The sequence below is a fragment of the Protomyctophum parallelum genome (genome assembly GCF_964188405.1).
Source record: "Protomyctophum parallelum genome assembly, chromosome: 20".
In the NCBI taxonomy this organism is placed as follows: Eukaryota; Metazoa; Chordata; class Actinopteri; order Myctophiformes; family Myctophidae; genus Protomyctophum; species Protomyctophum parallelum.
Window position 1 is genome coordinate 45,105,098 of NC_139718.1, and position 11,476 is coordinate 45,116,573.

Below are 11,476 nucleotides of genomic sequence, written 5' to 3' on the forward strand. Positions count from 1 at the left end.
TGTTAAAGGGACACTTCACCCTTTTTGCAAAATAATATATGTTAATGACGTTTAGAAGCTTTAGAACACTTTCCTGGAGATCTTTGTGTGTAATATGTGGTTTTAGATATTTTAGATTGTAGCAGTGAGCCTGTTGTTTCTGATGTCATGGACACTGGGCTCACTTCCTTCCTGGACTACATGTTGTCTCAGTAAGACAGCTCTCCCCCTATCCACAAGGAGGAGCAGTGCACCAAAGAATTATGGGAATTGTAGTCCAGGAAGGTAGTGAGACCAGTGTCCATGACATCAGAGACAACAGGCTCACTGCTACAATCTAAAATAACTAAAACCACATATTACACACATAAATACCCCCAGGAAAGTGATCTAAAGCAGGCATGTCAAACTCAAATACACAGGGGGCCAAAATGTAAAAAATGGTACAAGTGGAGGGCCGGGCTGGTTCAATGTTTATTAAAACGTGCAATTATTGAACCAATACCAATAACACAGCCTATTTATAATAGTATTGCACATCATTAAATGAAGTAAAACATAAATAAAATCACTTGCAATATTTTCTCAAGGCTCTTTCAGTAATAGTTTGTTTTTAACAGGTAAACAGCAAAATGTAATTTTCTGTTTAAATATGTCCCTTAATGGCAAGATAAATTAATGAAACAGCATGCATTAAAAACAAAATATGCATTAAGTTTGCTGCTCTGATCCTCACCAATCACTGTCTTTAATCATAATAAAATGAGAAAGTAAATTAAATCAGTGCATTCATTTTTTAGGCAACGTTTCCTGAGTCCATTCAACTGGACAAAATAATAATAATTCCCTTCAAAGAAAAATCTAATCAACATCCTTTCTGCTGCTCTATGATGCTCACTTGTCTGAGGCTGAGCCAGATACTTGGTGTCTCATATTGAGTACAAGTTCATCAATGTTTGGGGTCAGGCTCTGAGCTGAGGAAATCCTCAGGATTGAGTGAAGGTTTTCATCAGTAAGACGACTCCTATGTGAGGTTTTGTTTAGCTTCATTATAGAAAAAAGTTGTTCACACAGGTATGTGCTGCCAAACATAGAAAGCGTCCGTGCAACTTGGGTGCGCAGCTCTGGCATTGTGACGGGGATGAAACGTGCAAACTCAGCAGCGCCCACGGATTCGTATTTTGCCTTCAGTGTGTCATTACACTGGAGCTCAATCAGCTCCATTTGGAGATTTCCTGGTGCGCTTTCCACGTCAACTGAAAATGGATTGCTGAGCAGTTCAAGCCTGCTTTTTTGGGCTTCAAAGTCGGAAAATCGCCGCCTGAAGTCGGCACCAAGTATGCCAAGCTTGTCAGCAAACTGTGTACTCGGGAACACGACGGTAGGCTCAGTAGGCTGTTTAGAGATCAGCTCGTTCATGGTCTTGCAGCACGGAAAATGGTCAAAGTTATTTTTCCGCATCTGCGTCTCCCACAGGCTCAGCTTGATTTTAAATGCCTTCACAGTAGCATACATGTCAGATATGACGCGGCCCCGCCCCTGTAGCTGCAGGTTCAATTCATTCAGATGGCTACTGATGTCGCACAGAAATGCCACTTCACACAGGAATATATTATCTCGGAGCTCTGTAGTGTCTTTCCCTTTGCTTTCCATGAACTTACAGATCTCCTCACGCAACTCGAAGCACCGTTTCAACACTTTTCCCTGGCTTAGCCACCGCACCTCTGTGTGATAGGGCAAGTCACCATACTCGGAATCTATCTCCTCCAGAAACGTCTTGAACTGGCGGTGGTTTAAACCTTTGGCTCTAATGAAGTTAACTGCTCGTGTTATGGTGCTCATTACATTTGCCATTTTCAAAGCTTTGCCACACAACGACTCCTGGTGTATGATGCAGTGATAAGTGATCAGCTCACCGGTGCCGTCTTCTTCCTTTTTTCTCTCCCGCATTCTTGCCACCAAGCCGCTCTTATGACCACACATTGCGGGTGCTCCGTCTGTTGTCATTCCCACAAGTTTATCCCATCCCAGCTCCATGTCATTTACACACCCGGATACGTGTTCATACAGATCTTTTCCTGTAGTTGTGCCATGCATCGAACGTAATCCCAAAAACTCTTCTGTCACACACAGGCTTGAGTCCACTCCACGGATGAAAATGGATAGCTGAGCAATGTCCGATGTATCGGTGCTCTCATCCACAGCAAGGGAATATGCAATGAAATCTTTTCCTTTTCCCACAAGCTGTTGTTTAAGATTAGTGGAAAGCTTGTTTACACGGTCAGCAACTGTGTTTCTGCTCAGACTCACATTTGAAAATAGCTGCTTTTTTTCTGGGCACACAACGTCACAAACTTTGAGCATGCAGTTCTTTACAAACTCTCCCTCTGTAAATGGCCGGGCTGACTTTGCAACCTCTTCTGCCACAATAAAACTGGCCTTGACAGCAGCCTCGCTTTGTGATTTGGCTTTTGTGAACATAGCCTGCTGGGACTTCAGATTTCTTTTTAATTCTTGTACCTTCTGTAGCTTTTGTTCTGTGTCCATATTCTTGTATTTGTCTGGGTGTTTCGTTGATAATTCATAGTGCCTTTTTAAGTTATATTCTTTCATTACAGCCACGCTGTCTCCACACACAAGACACACAGGTTTCCCGTTTACTTCGGTGAACATGTATTGTGCCTCCCACCTGTCTTGAAACCCCCTGTTTTCAGCGTCTACCTTTCGTTTTGCCATTTTGGGAGAGAGGGAGATGAAATTATCCACAGGCGATTAGGCGTAGCTACTGTTTGACTGCATGAGCTGACTTTAGTACTGAAGTGAAGAGAAGACGCGGGGTCGCGCTCGCTCACGGGCACTCGGTACGCGCCAATCATAGGCGCCAATGCACTCGCATTGCATTTTGGGACTTGGGCACATAATGCTGCGGGCCGCTTTTAATAGTAACTAGATAATATCCCGCGGGCCAGTGAGAACTCCTTCACGGGCCTGATCTGGCCCGCGGGCCGTGACTTTGACATATATGATCTAAAGCTTCTAAACGTCATTAACATATATTTTTTTGCAAAAAGGGTGAAGTGTCCCTTTAAGGTGGTGCACTGTTTTCATATTGCTGGATAATGGATATAATATTAATTTATTGATAATAATCATAGGCCTATGTTATTTTAAAATAACCTTTTTATCATAGACATATAGGCATAAATGCCTGCAAACATATTTCCATTAACCTATTTTTTCTTTATTCATTCATGAATTTAAAAAGAATGTAACAAACATTATTTGGAGGTGACAGCCTGCAGTCACTTATTTGATACAGTCTGTTCCTTATTCATATCCAAATGAGTGAAACGGCTGGGATGATTTGTTTATTTTTCAAACAGTTCTTTATGAGGCGATCCGAAAAAAACTAATGGGGATTTCATGCAAATAAAAAGTACATGAACCCGTGGACCTATAGCGCCCTCTACCGATATTGACGTCAGAGTCGGTGCTCCCCATACAGGGAGTATTGTCCGAAATCATCACTATAGAGTCCACTAGAGTCTGGATCCCCGTATGGGGGGTAGGGAGTAGGGAACAACCCTATAGTCTGGATCCCCGTATGGGGGGTAGGGAGTAGGGAACAACCCTATAGTCTGGATCCCCGTATGGGGGGTAGGGAGTAGGGAACAACCCTATAGTCTGGATCCCCGTATGAGGAGTAGGGAGTAGGGAACAACCCTATAGTCTGGATCCTCGTATGGGGAGTAGGGAACAACCCTATAGTCTGGATCCCTGTATGGGGGGTAGGGAGTAGGGAACAACCCTATAGTCTGGATCCCCGTATGGGGAGTAGGGAGTAGGGAACAACCCTAGAGTCTGGATTCCCTTATGGGGGGTAGGGAGTAGGGAACAACCCTAGAGTCTGGATCCCCTTATGGGGAGTAGGGAGTAGAGAACAACCCTAGAGTCTGGATCCCCTTATGGGGGGTAGGGAGTAGGGAACAACCCTAGAGTCTGGATCCCCGTATGGGGAGTAGGGAGTAGGGAACAACCCTAGCAATTCGGATGCAGCCCTAGAGTCTGGATCCCCGTATGGGTCGTAGGGAGTAGGGAACAACCCTAGCAATTCGGATGCAGCCATAGACAGTGGCTAGGAGCGGGCCCTCCCACCCGGGCTCCGGTGCGACTGCATAGCCCAGTGAGTTCACTGATCACAATTTACTAAAATTTACTAAAGTAATGGCATCAAAATATACTTAAAGTACACATGGTAAAAGTACTCATTGTGCAGAATGTGCCGTTTCACAATTAAAGTAATTAAGTAAGTAAAATAATTAACACTCCAGTACCTCAGAACTGTACTTAAGCACAGTACTTCCAGTACATGTAATTATACTTTCCTTATATGGTCAAGTAAAAGTATACCTCAGAACTGTACTTAAGCACAGTACTCCCGGTAAATGTAATTAGATACTTTCCTTATATGGTCAAACATGGTGCTGCCGTTATCCAGACTGCACTCTTCAGCTGAACAATGTACTGAGGACAGGATGTGTCACAATACGACTGTGTGGTTTGAAGGTTTCTCTGTCGTTTTGGTACAGGCGGGGAGACGGCAGGTGTGAAACTAACAAGACACCAGTGTTGTTTTCGCCGACTAAAACTAAGACGAAAAATGTTCGTCGACTACCTATTTTCACTGACAAATACAAATGGAAACTAAATGAAAACTAAGCTACGATGACTAACTAAGACTAAATATAATGACAATTTCGTCGACAAATTAAGAGTAGACGGTAATGTTAGGAAGGGACTAGTGGACAAGAGTTCCAGTATAAGTCATTTTACACTTGGTTGCATGCTGAAAATAGCTGATCTACAAGCTTGTAGATCAGTACGAGCTTGTAGATCGGCTATTTTCAGCAAGTGTAAAAACACTCATTATGACGGCATCAAGACCCGCCAAAATACATTTTAATCGACTAAATCAACTGTAGATTTAGTCGACTAAAACTAGACTAACACTAAGACATTCCAGGTGACTAAAACAAAATGACGTTTCAGTCCAAAGACTATGACTAAACTAAAATAGAAATTTGCTGCCAAAAACAACACTGCAAGACACGCACAGCGCTCTGAAGAGCTGACCACGAGACTGAGACGACAGGAAACACCGATGCTGCTGCATTAAGACAGAGGGGACAGGAAACACTGATGCTTCTGCATTTCTACTGAACCCCCCTAAAGAACCACTTAAAATGTTTAAAGGTAATATAGTGAATATAGAGAAATATAAAACATTCTTATAAACCTTTTATATGTCATTATCGACACCAAGTGATGCAACCCAAGCCAGCCAGGTACACAGGGACACAGCCAGCGACACAGCGACACAGCCAGGGACACAGGGACACAGCCAGCGACACAGCCAGGGACACAGCCAGGGACACAGGGACACAGCCAGGGTCACAGGGACACAGCCAGGGACACAGCCAGCCAGGGACACAGCCAGGGTCACAGGGACACAGCCAGCCAGGGACACAGCCAGGGTCACAGGGACACAGCCAGGGACACAGCCAGCCAGGGACACAGCCAGGGTCACAGGGACACAGCCAGGGACACAGGGACACAGCCAGGGACACAGGGACACAGCCAGGACACCGCCAGCCATGGACACACAAAGCTCCGTGAAGCTCCGCATGAAGTTGTACAGAAACATCTCCATGCCCAACACAGGAACGAATGACCAGTGAAGAGGCTGGATCAGGGGTGGGCAACTTTGACGATGGAGAGGGCCACTATATTTCAACTTTGACGATGGAGAGGGCCACTACATTTCAACTTTGACGATGGAGAGGGCCACTATATTTCAACTTTGACGATGGAGAGGGCCACTATATTTCCACACTCACTCCAGAGGGCCACATTACATTATACTATCGTATATTTCTACATCATGGTTTCTATACTAATAGCCTCTTCTATATGGCTGGCCTGCTGGCCTGCTCACTTTGCCTATAAAAATGGCAACTAAAAATACGGGGAAGCAGTTTTTTGCTTCTATACGGGCCGTCGGCATGGAACAAGCTCCCACTGTACCTTCGTCAGGCAGCCTCTGTAGACATTTTTAAAGCTCAGCTCAAGACCCACTTCTACAACTTTGCTTTTAATTGATCTTTTATTTTTTGTTATTCATGTCCTCACTGTATTGCATTACTGCTTGTTTTTTAATGTCGTTGCCTTGCTTTTCTTTTATTCTCCATTGTTCTGTAAAGCACTTTGAGCTGCATTTCATGTCATTAAAGGTGCTATACAAATAATGTATTATTATTATATCTCTTCTAATAGTCTCTTTCTAGATCAAGGTTTCTACTAACTAATAGCTTCTTCCACCTGATGTGATGGAGTGTTGCTGACAAAACATGTCCTACACTGTAGGGCTGTCAGTTCACCTCTATAATCCAATTCGAATTTCATTGCTTCATTATTTGTAATTTTCGAAAATATTCGAATATTTACATTGTTTATTTTAGCTCATATTTAGCCTATAATAATACACAGAATATAATACGATGCACGTTCTGTCCACTAGAAGGCCCCCCCATCCAAACGGCAAAGCCAGTAGCTCATCATGATGACGACGGTCATAGCATCGTGATTGTGTAGTTGTGACGACGACGTGACCGTGGCCCTGACAGGCGCTATGTCTGTCTGTCCTGCACGTGTCCCCGTCCCCCTGTACGTTGGGACCAGTGGATTAGTCCGCTCTGACAAGGCGTAGTTATGCATATCATGTCAATACTCTCGTGACTCGTCTCGGACGGGCGGCCAGCGTCCCTGGTTGTGGCTTGCGAGCAGGCCACCAGGGGAGCTTTAGCTCACTCTAAGCGCCGCCGCTCCTCCGGACATTTCGGAACTTTTCGGGGGTACCGCCTGGGTTCTGCGCGACGGGCTTGACCATGCAGAGTAGCCCTTTGCAATCGGGGCCCTTGTCACCTTCCTGTAGCTGGCTAGTCTCCGCTCATTTATCACCGGGCCACTAAGCCGTCTCTATTACGGTCGCGAGGCCACGGGGTCCGGAACCCGGCCCACATTCGCTCGAGACGTGAACGTTTTCACATGCAGTGGAAGTGGCCGGGGAGATTTCACAGCGGTAGATTCGTTACTCAATACATTTAGTGAGCGGATAAAATAACATAACAAAATAAAATTATGAAATAGAATTAATAAATGATAAAAGCTCCATTCGAATGGCAATTTTAGCTTTCGAATATATATATTTTTTTTATTCGAATTTCTTTCATAATGAAATTCGTTCTGACAGCCCTACTACACTGCCACCTGTCTGCCACCTGCCTGTACTACACTGTCAGTCTGGCAGTAGTGGTTGGAAGAAGCAGGTAGTCCACATGTCTATAATGATTAACAGACAGAACTAACGTAGAATATCATTGTAACCCCGCTAATAAATATTTGAGACAGGACCCAAGATTGTACAAAATTAACGATTATTTTATTTATAAAAACAAGTTACAAAATGACTTTATTTGCATATAGCAAAATTGTTAAAAGTGTTTGAGATGACACTAGGAATGGGGAGAATGGTTATTAAAACAAAACAAGAGAAAGGAACAGCGGTCCTTCATAGGGGCCGCTTGTACAACATGGACCTATAAGCAATGACAACCAAAGTTCAGTACACAGTTATCAGAACAGCATGGACCTATAAGCAATGACAACCAAAGTTCAGTACACAGTTATCAGAACAGCATGGACCTATAAGCAATGACAACCAAAGTTCAGTACACAGTTATCAGAACAGCATGGACCTATATGCCAACCCTGTCTAACACATTTCAACACTAAACAGTTCACAACATAATGTAATGTCTATAAACCCAATACAATCTATAAACTTATAACGATTACAATAATAACAATTAAATAAATCAATTATAGCAAAAATGAGGGAGGTGGTGGGTCAGTTCAGAATAAAATCACTATCGGAATCAGAAGATAAGCTTAACTGTGATTTAATAAACTTAAAACAAAATGAAAATTTCAATAACAATAGTCAACTTAAATGAAATCAAAATAAAATAAACTGTCTCAAAAGGGATGGGTGTGAGGTTCAAATGTCCTGGCACTGTTCAAAGCTAACTTAAATGTCCACAAAAACAATCCAAAATGGAACCCGCTCCAAAGTTGCGTAGTGGAAAGTCTCCTCGGCTCTTACCGCCCTTTCACCCGGTACGCAAAGTCTGTCCTCCTAGTAATCCAAACTCCAGGGAAATAATCCAAAATGGAAAGAAAGTTCTCCTTCTCCAAAGGGTATAAATCCAAACGATCCCACGAACTACTATAGCAAGACTTGGGATAAATGCTCTTGCTTCTCAGTATAGCCTGTGTGTCTGTCTCTCTCCACCTCCACCCTGGACTGCCAGAGTCAATCTCTCCAGGTGGCCGAAACAATGTGATTGCCCCTCACCCCATCAGCCAGGTGAGCTGTGGGCGGGGCTTCACAATCACTGCCTGTTCTGTTACCATAGCAACACATGTATCTAGCTGGTTTCTCATGGCATAGTCCAGCAGATAACTAGAAAAAACGCATAGTGCGGCAGGTAGGTGGAAAATAATAACATACATGAAAATAGTGCATAGCAAACGAAAAATGCATATAAACAATGTGACTCTGGGCACAGATGTTACATATTGTCACCAATATGCACATCAATAAAAGGATCCCCTTACCAAATATAGCTCTCGAGATAAACACATGAACCCTCTCACAATGGTGTCACAGGAAAAAACAACCAGGCCTCTTTCTCCACCTGTAGCTGTTATGCAATCACATAATCCATGCAAGTTAGAACCAAAAGAATCATATACAATACCGGAAATATATTAACCCATCTTTGTTCAGCTGTGCAGAAACAATAAAATAGTACTCACACTTCTTCAGTTTCAATGCCTACATGTTTGGGGAGGCCACACCCCAAACAAAACATCCACCATTTCAGCAATAGTACAGACCTGGCAATATAAAGCAGTCCCATTGTAGAACATACACAAATATAATAAAAGTACATATACAAAAGACAAGAAAACAGGCTTACCCCTTGACAGATCAGCTCACACATCCCCCTCTCAACAACACTTACTGGCAGTGTTGTGAGGCCCCATGGATTTCAGACCTGCTACCTGCCTGTTCAGAAAGGCTTTAATACCCCTGTCACTTATGACGTCACATATTGACCTATGCCTCCCTCTAGGGGCTACATGAATATTGGACAGCCGAAATGCCCCCCCGAACTGCCCCCCCAAAATGGCATATGGTCCTTGTTTGGCTGCCAGAAATATGTTTCTGTCATTATTTTGTTTTATTTCACATTATATTGGGAAAGGTAATTTGGAATTACGTCACGTCCGGTGCCATGTCCTTATTTGGTGTTGAACCAGCGATGGCTCACAACATTGTTTGTCAAGCCTCCGTGTAGACGGAAGGACATGAATTGTTTGAGAGAAGCGTGTCATTAACCAAGGTTTGTTTGTTTGTTTCTGAACCAATGTTTTACGTTCTTTGTCAACATTTAAGGTGTATGTTTGATTTGTATATGAGTTTAATTGATGCGATTTGTTTTTGTTACAGTTTGACGTTTGTTGTTGTTCATATGGGTTTCCTGTCATTCCATTCCCTTCATTCCCCTTATGCAGCCAGTGAGGTAAATCCATGTGTTCATCATGTATGCATTATATTGTCATGTTTGTTATGATTATGTGCTTAAGTTTGTTCATGTACTGATCGTCGTTTATTCATTGTGTGTTCATCAGTTTTGACGTTGGTCTATTGAGAGTGAGAGCTCAATAAAATCATCAGTAAACAGAAACGACTGACTCGTTCATGGAGGGAGTGACAGTCAAAACTCAACTGCAGACTACCCGACCCACGGCAGCAGTCTGGGTCGCCCAGTTCGAGGTCTACCAGACGGCAGCCCTGCCGAACCGAAACGGCGAACCAAGGCACCGTCGCGGCTAGCGACGCGATCGCCGTTCCACTCCAGCTGCTTGGTGAACCACCTTGCAGGGACCCACTGAAGTTGCAGAGAGAACTCATGCTTGCTGTTACAAGGACACGTTTTGACGTTTGTTTGTTCCAAGTCGGCTACGTCAGGTTAGTTGCACACACGACACTTTCAAAGGTTTCCAAAAGGGAACAATAATGACTTTGGTGCTGCTAACATCAAGATCGAGACACTTAAAGGGACATGAGCACAATTTGGAACAAAGGAAAGAAGAAAGATTAAATTGCATTATGGAACTAATGAGGTTTGAGTGAACTGCATTTTATTGTTTGTTCATTTTGATGGGTTCAATGTACTGCATACTGTTACTGTGTTGAATTAAACTCAAGTGTAATTTGACAAACAATACTGGCACTATTGGCAATGGTTTAAGTGCATATGGTTATGGTTAAGTGTGTGAGCAGTTTGAAAAGGATGTCTGGCAAAAGTGAAGCCACAAGGGCATCTAAAGGGCCAGCACAACCCAAGGAACCAGCACAAAAGGAAAAGCCAGTTCAACCAAAGCAAATTAAGGAACTAGAGCAAAGTAAAGTTGCTGCAATGGCCAGTGAAAGTTTACAAGTGCCCCACAAGGGAGAAAGGAGCCGCACACCAAGTTTCCAACAAGAAAAGTTAAAGGAGTTGTTGTACCAGTTTGATTCTGACTATGAATATTGGAAAACTCAAACTAGGATAACAAAAAAGGTGGTTATAAGCCAGGCTCCTAAGAATGTTCTCCAAGGTAACATTAATTCTCTTGAAAATAAAGTGTTTTTATTGAACAATATTTATGATGCCTATAGAAACCTTGATACCCCAGACCCCGACATGCGTCGCAAAATTGACAAATGTAACCAAGTCACCAAAAATGTTGTTGAAAATGCAGTTGCTCAAATCCAAGGAAAAGAGGAAGAGTTACAGTGGCCTGATGTGAGCTCTGTTTTTGACTCCACGGCAAGTGGCAGTGTTGCTCTGTCAGCCCATTCCAATCGATCTAATCTTTCAAATCGTTCCAATCATTCGAACCGGTCTGATGCACTCTCAGTCAAAAGGAAGGAAGAAGAGGCTGCTGAGTTTGCAGCTACTCAAGCTGTTTTAATAACTGCTGCTCAGGAACAGCGAAAGGAGAAATTAAAGCTACTTGAGGCAGAAGATATGACAAGGAAAAACACTGTTGAAGAGATAAAGGGACAACTTAAACGATTGGAGGAAATGAGACGGCTAAATGCAGCCAAGGCAAGTCTTAAAGTACATGTACCTGAGCAACAGTTTACATCACAGGGCATTATGCACCAGCAACAACCAACAAGAGGTGTGATCACAAGTGAGCCTGATGACACCTACAGACTGGTCAAAGTCTTGGCTGAGGCTATAACTGCAAATCGCCTACCTATCCCAGAGCCTACAATCTTTTCTGGAGATCCACTGAAATTCAAACTGTGGAAAAGCTC

At 43.2% G+C, this 11,476-nt stretch overlaps 1 long non-coding RNA gene across 1 annotated transcript; it reads left to right on the top strand.

Annotated features, from left to right (window-relative positions):
• The first annotated feature begins 9,306 nt into the window (after nucleotides 1-9,306).
• Nucleotides 9,307-9,835, top strand: LOC310878329. Its single transcript, XR_014570890.1, has 3 exons — nucleotides 9,307-9,506; nucleotides 9,614-9,686; nucleotides 9,796-9,835. It is a non-coding gene; the product is annotated as an uncharacterized lncRNA (long non-coding RNA).
• Nucleotides 9,836-11,476: the final 1,641 nt, after the last annotated feature.